Source organism: Colobus angolensis, unplaced genomic scaffold (assembly GCF_000951035.1).
Source record: "Colobus angolensis palliatus isolate OR3802 unplaced genomic scaffold, Cang.pa_1.0 Scaffold584, whole genome shotgun sequence".
In the NCBI taxonomy this organism is placed as follows: Eukaryota; Metazoa; Chordata; class Mammalia; order Primates; family Cercopithecidae; genus Colobus; species Colobus angolensis.
Genome location: NW_012119421.1, coordinates 225,746 through 236,985, shown reverse-complemented (window position 1 = coordinate 236,985; position 11,240 = coordinate 225,746). Strand labels below are relative to the sequence as shown.

Below are 11,240 nucleotides of genomic sequence, written 5' to 3'. Positions count from 1 at the left end.
GTCTTCTACTTAGTTTCATGTAGGTTTAGCTTTAGAAGATTCCTTTAGAAAAGTGTCTCTCGAAATGTGATTGACAGTTCAGGAATTCCTTCATTTGTGTTTCTGTCTCTTTGTCTTCAGTTAAATTCATGCACTATTAAATGGAATATTTGTAAAATAAAAGTACAGTCTAAGCTCAATTTTATAAAAGCATATATATATATATGTGGATATATATATATAATATATAACTTCCATATATATATAGCTTTCTTTATTGTTCTAGTTTTTCTTTTGTGGGTGCACGGGGCAGAGGGACAGTCTAGCTAAAATATACATTCTTCTCTCTGTAGATATACCAGAAGAACATGACTCAATCAGTGTTGCCCTAATGTTAACAAAAATTATTTTGAACTTAAGGTGATCAGAAATTTTACGTATCTGCACTTTTTCTGTGTTGGTGGTATGGTCTATGCTAAGCATGTATAATTTTGTTTTAAAAAAGTGAGAGTAACTTTAAAATTGTTTGGAAGAAAAATATGTACATATGCAAACAGTACTTAATTCCAGGTGATGGGAATATGGATGACTGGTTATCTTTTTCTTTCTGTATCTTTTATATTTTTAAATGGAAAAACTCAATGACCTGGAAGTGAAAGAACAGATTAGCTATGGAAGGGGTGTGGGGCAGGTGAGAGGAAAATGTAGAGGGAAGGACAAACCCAGTTCTGGCAGGACCATGTTTAAGTTGAAGGTTTCTGGGGAGCAGTTGTTGGGATAAAAAGGAAATGGGGAGGCAGGAAAATCACGAAAATATTTAGGACAGTGTATTGCCTGTCTCATCATTCCTCCTCTTTTTGTGTTTCTTGAAAAGAAATACACAGACTTACATTTCTTTTCAAGCATGCTTACCATTTGTGTTTCTCTTTTATTAGTGTAACTGCCCTGTAGGTTTATCTTGCTGGTTGCCCAGAAAAGCCAATGGAGCTGAGAACAGCAGGCTTTCTGCAATAGAGAAAGAATTTAATAAATGCAGAGGCAGCTGAGGGACCAGGACAGGGGTTTATTATTACTCAAATCTGCCTCCCCCCAAATTTAGAGACTAGGGTTTTGTTGTTGTGGTTGTTTTGTTTTTTTGGATAGTTTGGCAAGCAGGGGGCTAGGGAATGGGCAAAGCTGATTGGTTGGGTTGGGGATGAAATCACAGTGTCAGAGCTTGTTTACTGCACTGAGACAGTCCCTGGGTGAGGGCCACAGGACCAGATGAGCCAGTTTACTGGTCTGGGTGTGCCAGCTAGTCCATCGTAAGGCAGGGTCTGAAAAATACCTTGAACACCCTGTCAAATCTTAGGTTTGATACTAATAATGTTATATAAAGGCACAGTTGGGGAGCTTAGGAATCATGAGGCTTCTGGCTGCATGGCTCCTGAGCCATAATTTCCAATCTCATGCCTAATTTGTTAGCTTTGCTAAGGTCTGATCCCCAAGATAGGAAGGAGTTTGTCTCGGGAAGGGGCAGTCATCTTTGCTTCAGACTTAGACTTGGAACTAAACTCCTCTCATAGTTAGCCTGGCCTATGCCCCGGAATGGACAAGGGCAGCTCAGAGGTTAGAAGCAAGATGCAGTCAGTCAGGTCAGATTTCTTTCACAGTCATAGTTTTCCTATGCCAGGTTTTTCTCACTGTCATAATTTTTGCAAGGGTGATTTCGCTAGGAGCAGTATAAACACAGTGGTTTTGAGAATGTCTTCTGGAGCCAGGCTGCCTTCACTTCAAATTCCTGCTTTCAAATCCTCCTTTGCTGGCTGAGTGACTCTGGGCAGGTCACTTAACATCTTTGTGCATCTCAGTTTTCTCATATGGAAGATGAAGGTGATGGTGTGACCTCGGCCTGAGGTAAGGACTAAATGAGTAAACATATGCACTCATCAGCTGTGCATAACATGTGGCACTTTGTGATTCAGACACGGTTGATGATGTGCATGTGTTACTCATGTGCATGTTAGCTCTTGTATTTTGCCTGCAACACTGCACAAAGGGCAGATGTGATGAAAACCGGTTGCACAGAAGTTATAGCCGTGATACTTTGCTGTGGCCGTGCACCCTCCCAGGGAGACTGCAGCAATCCTCTCACCAGCAGTAATCTCCTGGGCTGGGAGATCCCAGTAAGGCCCCTCAATCTCCAGCACGTTTGACCCTCAAGGAGCTTCAGGGAAGGAGCTAAAGAAGTATTTCTATCTGGGAGGAATTGGGAGTTTATTAGCTCATCTGTTCAGCTTATACACAGGGGAATAATGATTCAATTTCTTGCTTCAAATCTGCCCCAATAAAATGTTTATAGTTTTATAATGAAATACATTTGTACGTGTAAGGGAGGAAATATGACTTTTCCTCACCCAGCCTAGGTTCACTGCTGAGAGACCCTTACAGCAAAACACAGACCAACAAGAGAAGAGCATGTGTATTTATTGAATGTAAGATTTACATGACTGGAATGCCTTCCAAAGAAAATGAAAGTCCATGGAAACAGCTAAACCTCAGGGTTTTTTTGTTTTGTTTTGTCTTTTTTTTGTTTTTTTAACAGTAGTTTTATTGAAGAATGGATAGTCATGGAGAAGTATGATAAGACAACAAAAGTATGATCTAACAGTAACAAACTGGGGAAAACGTAGCCGGGTCTCTGTGTTCAGGCTCTTCTCTGTGTCCCTGTGTCTGCACACTCCAGGATGCACCTTTCCTTTGGGTACAGAGAGGGCACCTCTCACATAAGGGTTTTATAATTGACTTCAGGGAAGAAGGGCAGGGGGAGGTGACAGTGACCTTCCTGCTTCTGTTGTTTACTCAAATTTATTTAGCATAAAATATTCAATACCCTAAGATGTTATATTTTGGAGTAGCATATCCTGAACCCCATCATGCTCATGCAAGAAAACCCAGTCATTGAAGAGCAATGACTACAAAATATTTAAATTCAAAATATAAATGATGGCCAAGAGGGGTGGCTCATGGCTGTAATCCCAGCAGGGAGGTGCAGGGAGGCCCAGGCAGGCAGATCACTTGAGTTCTGGAGTTCCAGACCTGCCTGGCCAAAATGTCAAAACCCCATCTCTACTAAAAACACAAAAATCAGCCCAGCACGTGGTGCACACCTGTTGTCCAGCTACTTTCAGGGGGTGGGGAATGCGTGGGCTGAGGGTCAACTGAAACAATATTTACAAATGATTTTTTTTTTCCTATAAGGCTAGTCAAGTGAAACAGTGGAAATGGAGAAGGAACAAAGAAACCTGTAACTGGTTGTGATCACTTCTTTGTAAACAGGAATGAATTTTTTATGCACTATACTCTGTTATCACATTTCCGTATGCTGCAAAGCTGGTGGTGAACAGCAGAGCCCTGGTCCCTTCCTACACTTATCTCTAGGGATAACAGATTTTAATGCATGCAGCCTACCTCTGCATAACTATGGTTACTCTTTGACTGTCCAATTTTCCATCCCAGGCCCTGCAGTCCAGCCTGCAAGAGGAAACGGAATTTGTGTTTCCTTACCTGCCAGTCCACTCCAAGGAGCCAAGAAGGTGTCCTCTCACCCCCTACTCTCGGCTCGTCCTCCAAACTGAGCCCCTCAAAGACTGCCGTGTTTTTGAGTCCTTCCTAATCCCTCTCAGCCCCAAAATATGAAAATGAGAGCGATGGTCCTGAGCGCCTGGAGCGACATCTTAGTTCGCTCCCAAGAGCCATCAGGAACCTCATCCCAAGTGCTCTGAAGAGCAGGAGAAAACATTTTTAACTCTGGTAGCGTCCTAAGGCGTCTTCTTCTTGGGGCAGGGTTCTGATGGGACGAGGGAGAGCCGCACCGTCAGAGACTCGCCCCTCAGAGCTGCTCAGGCTCCTCTTCCCCGTGGTCCAGCGGGAGGTCGGCCGGGGCGGCGGAGGATCAGAACCCGCGCTCCCAGGCCATGTGCTTGAAGAGGCCGCCGTGCGAATTTCTCTTTCCGGCTGAGATCTTGGGACGAAAGAATGAAATTTCCAGGAGTCAGGTTCCAAAGCTTAGTGAAACAGCGACTTTTAGGGCCCGCAATAGAGACGTAGGAGCTAGAAATTCGTCGTAAAAATCTGAATATGAAGAACAGAATAACATTCAGAATCAGATGGACCATGTGAATAAAGCAGTGCTACTCCCAAGTTAGGTCTCCAACCTTCGATCTTACTTAAGCTGAGACACAATCTCCAGTGACTGAGCTAACCCCATCAAAATTTCTCAGGCCACCGTTTACTTACCAAAATGACAATGGGTGCCATTAGGAGATTTCCCGGGTGAAAGGAATCTCTGGGTCTAGGATTGAGAGGCGGCAGCCTTTTTGGTGGAGGAGACCTCTCACTCCTAAGCCCAGGATCGCCCTGAGAAGAGGTGAGGACTTGCTGGGTCGCTGGATCCCTGGCGGGGCGGTCCGGGCCTCCGATTGCTGGGTGCCTGGAGGCTGGCCCTGGAGGGGGACCCTGCAGGCTCGGTGACCCCGACCGGATGATTCGGCGATTTCCCTGTAGTCCGGGCCAATGTTACAACCCGGTTTCTGGGACCCCAAACACCGAAGAGGGAGACGAAGAGGGGACAAAGAGTGCGGGGTACATCGGACAGCGGGAGCAGAAGGGACATGGAGGTCCTCCAGCACAGAGCTTCTGAACGTCAGCGGAATCCCCATCCCATTTAGGGAATAAAACACGGCATAACCGTCCTAATTAAACAGAAAGGTTCCACCGAGACTCGAACTCGGATCGCTGGATTCAGAGTCCAGAGTGCTTACCATTACACCATGGAACCTCACAGTGCAAATTTGCTAGGGGCATCTGCATTCCTAATAAGTAGCAATAGTTCCCACCCACCCATGTCACTCCACTTGAGGAAGGTGGAGCAGCAGGAAGGAGCCATCCTTCTTGCTTTCTCTCTGCTCTCTCCTTTGATCGAGTTCTATCATTTCATTTGCACCCCGAAAAATGAGGCAAAAATCGCTGTGGGTTTAGGGCCAGAGAAGAGCCCCTGAAGCCTTGTTCATAGAGTTTCCTGTGCTGAGGTGAAATTTCTTCCTCTTTCTTTCATTCTCTCTCTCTCTTTCTGTCTCTCTCTGTCTCTCTTTCTTTCTCTCTCTCTTCTTTTCCTTCCTTCCTTCCTTCTCCCTCCTTCCTTCCTTCTTTTCCTTCCTTCCCTCCTCCCTCCCTCCCTCCTTTTCTTTTCTTTTCCTTTCTTTTTCTTTCTTTTTCTTTCTCTTTCTTTCTTTCCTTCCTTCCTTCCTTCCTTTCTTCCTTGCATTGAGACAGAGTCTCCTTCTGTTGTTCAGGCTGGAGTGCAGTGCAGTGGCAGTGGGCCATCTCCCCTCACTGCAACCTCCGTCTGCCAGGTTCAAGTGATTGTAATCGCCAGTAGCTGCGATTACAAGCATGGGCCACCATGCCTGGTTAAATTTTGTAAACTTAGTAGAGATGAGGTTTTGCCATGTTGGCCAGGCTGGTCTTGAACTCTTGACCTCAAGTGATTTGCCCACCTTGGCCTCCCAAAGTGCTGGGATTACAGGTGTGAGCCACCACACCCAGACCAGAGATGAAATTTCTGCAAAATTTCTGTTATTTTCTTTTTGCTTTCTCTCTTTTCTGTTTGCCCAAGGAGGCCAGATGATTGTCAAAACAGGACATGGGACTTCCTGGGCGCCTTGCCCCCTTCCTCCCTGTAGTATATAACAGAAGACAGCAATCAAATGAGATTGGGAAGCAGTGAATCCTTCATTCTCTTCTTCATATACTTCTATGTTTGTTTGGTTGGTTGGTTTTAATAAAATTTTCTCACCAGAAATGGAAATTTTTTGGATTTAAAATAAATGCACTCAGCCACGTTTTACATTTCTATAAAACACTCAAACCAGGCCATACTCACCTGCTATAACTCAAAATCAACCATATACTGTCAAGGTCAGGAGGCAAGGCCCTAACATTTAAGCACAGTGTGTTTTCTCAGAATAGGCCAAATTAATGCCATTCCAATTTCTAATATCTCATGACCCATTAATTGCGGTCTTTAAAAGTGTACATGTATTGTTACTGAAAGGCCAGGTGTTTGGTCTAGGCCATGCTGCTCAGCTCACAGAAAGCCAATCATTCAGATGTTGAGTATTGCCAAGGAAGAAGGCATTAAATGGGTGCTGCAGCTGAGGAGACGGAAGATCAGTCCCAAATTAATCTCCCTGATCAACGGAACTGAGGGGTTTATTTAGCAGGGAAGAAATGTAACTGTGTGTGGGAAAAGAGGAACTAGGGAGGGCTGAGGAAGCACTCATGATGAGTGAGGAGTCTGACATCTTATTGTCTGGAGGCTGTGATGTGCTAAGTTTCAGGTCTAAGATGCTTTTTGAGAGGCCTGAGGGTCCTTTCCTGAGGAAGGAACTCAGGTAAAACAAATGTAAGTTTCAAGTTTTAAGACCAGAAGGGTCCATTTCTAAGTCTATCCAAAAACACTGTCTGTGGGACTATTGCATCAATTTGAGTCCCTACTTTCTATTTCTCATTTCCTCAATCATGGGGAATCTGGTCATTCATCTTTCTGGCTGCGTCATGTAGAGAAGGGGCATCCTGAGCAGCTTCACACCATGGGTGACCGCATGGCCATCCAGGAATCAAACGTTCACCCAGGAAGGAAAGCAAATACTGTACTTTCTCCTGAAACAGAATCTTCCTTTCTCCAGTTCCCCACTTCCACTAAAGACAAAACACAGCAAGACCAACCTACCTGCAAAAGAAGCTTCAGTCCCATATACTTAGCCTGATTACCCAAAGTGCAGCAAGAATCATTGTTCATATAGGCTCTCCTAAATGGGCTTTGCTGGAACATTTCACAATGCCATTTCAGGCAAAGCCCTAGGAAAATTACCAATTCCTCCACCTGTGTCAGGTTATAAAAGAAAACAAAATCTTATTGAACTTATGCAAACAAACACATGGTCATGAGTTAAGAATATTCAGTTTACATATTCTGGAGAAATTCCGCAGAGAGAAAAATATGCCTCAAATTCTGTTTAGAAGACTATTCTACTCAATTGTTGCAAGCTATAAATAGCTCAAAAGAAAAAAAGTTCTCCAGACTCTGAAGAATAAACAATGTTTCAAACAAACAAAGGCCATAAAAAGTTATTTCAGTCCTCCATTAGTTTAATCCATGCAATCATCTCTTGCTCTGCTTCATACTGGGCTAGCAATCTCTATGAACACACCAGCCTTTCTATTAGTGCCCTGGAAATTTTCTCTTTAGTTCAATGGCACGATCTCCAAAGTTATCTGAAACCTGCATCCAAGAGTCCTTTTCATGGACTTCTCCAAAAAACCAAGGCCTGGACTGTAACTGATTATAAGTCACTTTTTGAGAAGAATCAAAGCAAACAACTGTGGATGACAAAAGCCTTAAGACAGCCATAGTCATAGACACAGTTGACAAGGGAATTCGGTTGCTTCTGTGGCACACAATTTAACATAATAATCATAATTATTAATGACGGCATATCAGAACTCTGGGAATCTCATACAATCCTGGAACACGCATTAACAACACATCTGTGTCAACAGAACCCAAAGGAAGTGAAACACCACTTCAGATTTGACAATGCTTCTTGCATAATTCTAGCATAACAAATAAGCCTAAGAAGCCTAATGTATCTATCTTGGACTTCAAGAACCTAATATCCAAAAAGTTAATTTGAGGTCCAAAAGGCTTAATATGGAAATTTTACTCTTAGAAAGTTTGCCAAATATCCAAGTTTCGAGAGACTTGATGTCACAAAATAGGATCACAGGTCACCTTAAAATAGTCAATTGTTTAGCCAAAAGGTAAGCCAAAATTTTATATCTATTATTAATATTACACAAACATTTTGATCAAAAGAAAAAACTAAATTTTACCTTTGTGTGGTGTATTAAAATGTTAAAGATAATTTTAATAATTAATTATAAAAAATTATAATTATAATTATAAAAAATTACACAAATTTAATTATAATCAGTTTAACCATAAGGAAAGAGTTTCAAAAATCTTTCATGACCTTTTATACTTTTCTTTGAAAAAGCAGATGAATGCTCTAGATAACCCTGTTATTCCGATACATGGGCCCAGTTGCTGGCCTTGCATCAGTGTGCTTCTGAGTGTAATGTCTAATTTACAGAAAATCTCTGAATTTGAGAGGCCAGGGTGGGTGGGTCGCTTGAACTTAGGAGTTTGAGACTAGCCTGGGCAATATGGTGAAACATTGTGTCTACCAAAAATGTAAAAAGGAAAAAAAAAAAAAAAAGGAAAAAAGTAAAAAGGAAGGAAGGAAGGAAGGAAAGAAAGAAAAGAAAAGAGAAAAGAAAAGAGAAAGAAAAGAAAGTCTCTGAACTAAACTTATCCCCCAAACTCCGGCCTTATAATTCTCATGTGCCCACCTCTTCTGTCTAGAGGAAGAGGGGGCATGAGGTGGAAAAGGGGGCAGGTGGGATTGTTGGGCCTAGAGGGATTAAATGGTTTCAACTTCTGGTTCCGTTTCTCATGAAAGCAGTTCATTTTGATTGTCATCTTCCCCAGGGTCCGAAGATGAGGCATTGATTGGTGTCAATATTCAAGATTTAGCAAGAGTAGGTGTCTTTTTCAGACCCAGGAGTCAAAGCCCTGTAAGCTAATAGCACAAGGATTAGTTAATAGGACATTTGTACTGCAGAAACTTCTATTTCTCTCTAACATGTCACCAATAAAAACACTGTGATTTGATGTCCAGTAGTTACTGCCTGCAGAACTTCAAACCATTGTATTAAAGTGGTTAGGATACTCTTTGCATGTAACTAATTGCCAGCATTCTAATGACAGAACTGCGTTTGAAAGCATCAAAAATGTGACAGAACCTATGCCAAACTTTTCAAAGTAAGACAATTAAATTTTCTCTCCACCATTTAACAAAATGTTAACTGCAAATATCACTTTCGGAAATTCAGTATGAGGATAAATAATCTTTTATTTAAATACTATACAACAAAACAAGAACAAAATGAGAATGAACACACAGTCATTTCTTTTCGGCTATTTTATGTATTTATTTATTTTGAGACAGAATTTCCCTGTGTCACCCAGGTTGGGGTACAGTCGCAAGATCTCAACTGACTGCAACCTTCACCTTCGAGTCCCATTTTCAAGGGATTCTCCTGCCTCAGCCTCCTGAGTAACTGGAATTGCAGGTGTGCACCACAGAGCCCAGCTGATTTTTGTGTTTTCAGTAAAGACAGGGTTTCATCATGTTGGCCAGGCTTCTGGCCTTGAACTCCTGGCCTTCAGTGATCTGCCCACCTCAGCCTCTCAAAGTGCTGGTATTACAGGAATGAGCCAGAACATCCGGCCTGCTTTTCAGCTATTTTAAAAGAGCATAATCACATATTTCCAAGATTGGTTTCTAGATAGAGTACTGATTACTGATTAGGTTGCTTTCACCATTAAAATCTTCAAACCAGTGCAACAATTGTACATGTTTTGTTTTCAGGTACACACATGAAGTACCAACAGTGATGCAAGGCTTGGGATCAAAAATCACTAGGAATTCTCACAACCTGTTTTTATTACCACTTCATCCAAGTGAAAGTCACTTAATTTTAATAATGGTAAACACAACTAAAGGAGATTGAGAGAAATCCAATCAATATAATATCCTTAAGGACAAGGCCAATCTTCCCTGAACATGGAAAATTTGTACCCACATCACAGTTTTTCCTCATTAAAGGAAAGGGTCTGCAACCAACTCAAATGACTGATTGAAACCAACTCATATTACTGATTGCATTGAAAGTGTACCAAACCTCAGGCCATGGGTGCCTGAGTCCTAGTGTTCCTGTGACATCCCCTTGGGGTAGTGGAACTCTGCCTTTCAATGATGGGAAGTCTTGGGCAAGAGCAAGTCTCCTCCCCTTGTCTAATATAGACAGCTTTTGTGTCTAACCCTACCTCAGCAGTTGGCCTGTCACTGGAGCCAATGGTTGGACAGGTTCCTAGCTCCAACATCAGTGGTAGATGCCTTTTGGTTTATGTGAGAGAAGCAACCAGGTTTTGTGCCTGTGCTCTGGTGGTGGTCAATCATGCGATCATGACTTATATGCCTACACTACTGTGGCAAGCTCGAGAAATTCTCTTTCCCTGCCACATATATCTTATCAGCACTAAGGATGTGGGAGGAAAGACACAGCAAATGGGCGAAAACATGCTATGTGTCTGGGACTCTCAGAGTTTCTAAGCTGTCACAGTAGTTCACACTTGGCCTTTAAGAAATGATGAAAACTTCAGTGATTTTTCTCCAACCAACATTTATGGCTGCCATCTTTTCCTTCCATTATCTGTCAAAGATGAACTGCTTCATGTGTTTGTCCTTCTATAAGGGGGTGTCTCATGCTTTGGACTTCAGCTGACTCAGGGGCCTTGCAACTTCAGCTCTCTGGTGGGATCAAAACACATATGATTTTGCAGACCATACAGCTTTTTCTTGTCATTAGAGTGGGAACAACTGTCTCTTGCAGCTTTCTACATCTTAAACAACTGTTGAATCACATGTCTGTTTTATAAAATCCTTATCTTCTCCTCTATTTCTGGACTAATTTCCCTTCAGGATACCCCACAAATTCTTTTAGCCGATCACTTCTTTCGAGGCTATGAGGTGGACATAGTGAGCACCTTGACGATCCCTGCAAATGAGCCTGTTCATTAGGTGCTCACGGGAAACCCAGACCAGTACTGAAACCCACAACTGTCACCCACAGCTCTAGTTGAATTTTTGTCATCAGGCTCTTTCTCTTCATTCAGCATACTAGTCTTAGAACAAGTTTGATTTTGGGACTATCTTAAAATAGGCTTCCTGAGCGGCTACTAGGATTTGCTGGGGCTCCAGTTTCTGGTCAAATGTGAGCCAGCAGAGTAAAGACAACATTCTTTATCCAGAAGAAGGCAACAGTACATGGATACACCACATTTTTCATCAACCTGAGAATAATTATCTCAATGAATATTTAAAATAGTGATTGAAATACTTGTTTCCTCAAGCGTGTGATGCTGAAAATTGGAAAAGCTGCCTTGGTTTTCTAAATGATTGTGTGCTCAGATTGAATTTGAGTGTACACAAGGTGCAGCCTCCATTGGAAAAGATTCTAAGAACTGGGTGTGGGTAGAGGATGCAATTATGGAACTTGGTATATTTTTCCCCCTTCTTTTTTTTTTTTTTTTT

At 42.2% G+C, this 11,240-nt stretch overlaps 1 protein-coding gene and 1 non-coding gene across 2 annotated transcripts in view; both read right to left on the bottom strand.

The window, feature by feature from the left end:
- Positions 1 to 11,240, bottom strand: part of LOC105526273 (putative neuroblastoma breakpoint family member 6-like protein) — a 255,070-nt gene that overhangs the window by 63,841 nt on the left and 179,989 nt on the right.
- Positions 4,727 to 4,798, bottom strand: TRNAQ-CUG. Its single transcript has one exon. It is a non-coding gene; the product is annotated as a tRNA-Gln (tRNA).